This window comes from Gavialis gangeticus, unplaced genomic scaffold, assembly GCF_001723915.1.
Source record: "Gavialis gangeticus isolate Ggan-Ray unplaced genomic scaffold, GavGan_comp1, whole genome shotgun sequence".
Taxonomy (NCBI): domain Eukaryota; kingdom Metazoa; phylum Chordata; order Crocodylia; family Gavialidae; genus Gavialis; species Gavialis gangeticus.
Genome location: NW_017729031.1, coordinates 107,366,546 through 107,367,247, shown reverse-complemented (window position 1 = coordinate 107,367,247; position 702 = coordinate 107,366,546).

Sequence of the window (702 nt, the reverse complement as noted above, 5' to 3'; positions counted from 1 at the left end):
AAACTACCCAAGTTAGAGTGCCACAACTCATGGCCACCAACTGCTTCTTCCGTCCCTTGAGTCACCTCAGGGTACAGTCCAAAGGGTTTACACCCTGTTCCCAGGGTAAACCTCCTCTTCCCAATGCCCCAGCTTCCCAATCACAGCTAGGGTGGTGTATTGTGCTGCTGGCTATTCATACCCTGACCTCCATTACCAGAGCTTACCTTTGCAGGGGCTGCACTGCAGTGCCAAAGGCTGCGCCTTTCAGCTTCTGGGCCTGGAAGCAATCTGAGATAGCGGACCACCCTGAAGCTCATCACATCCTCAGTAAGGACCAGAACTGCCACCTCCCTGCTGGGCCCCCTTTGGGCCCTGGGGGAGGCTCACCTGGGCCTAGGGTGAGTGAGGATTTAGTTAGGGAGCTTCTGGAAGGGCTGGACGTTTTTAAGTCAGCCAGCCCGGATGATCTTCACCCTGGAGTCCTGAAGGAACTCGCTGGGGTCATTGCAAGTCCCCTGGCATGGCTTTATGAACACTCGTGGTGCTCTGGAGAGGTGCCGGAGGACTGGAAGAGGGCCAACATGGTTCCCATCTTCAAAAAGGGGAGGAAAGAGGATCCGGGGAACTACAGGCCAGTCAGGCTTACCTCGATCCTGGGCAAGCTGTTCGAGAAAATTATTCTGGCACACATCCAGGAGGGGCCAGCAGGGAACTGCATGC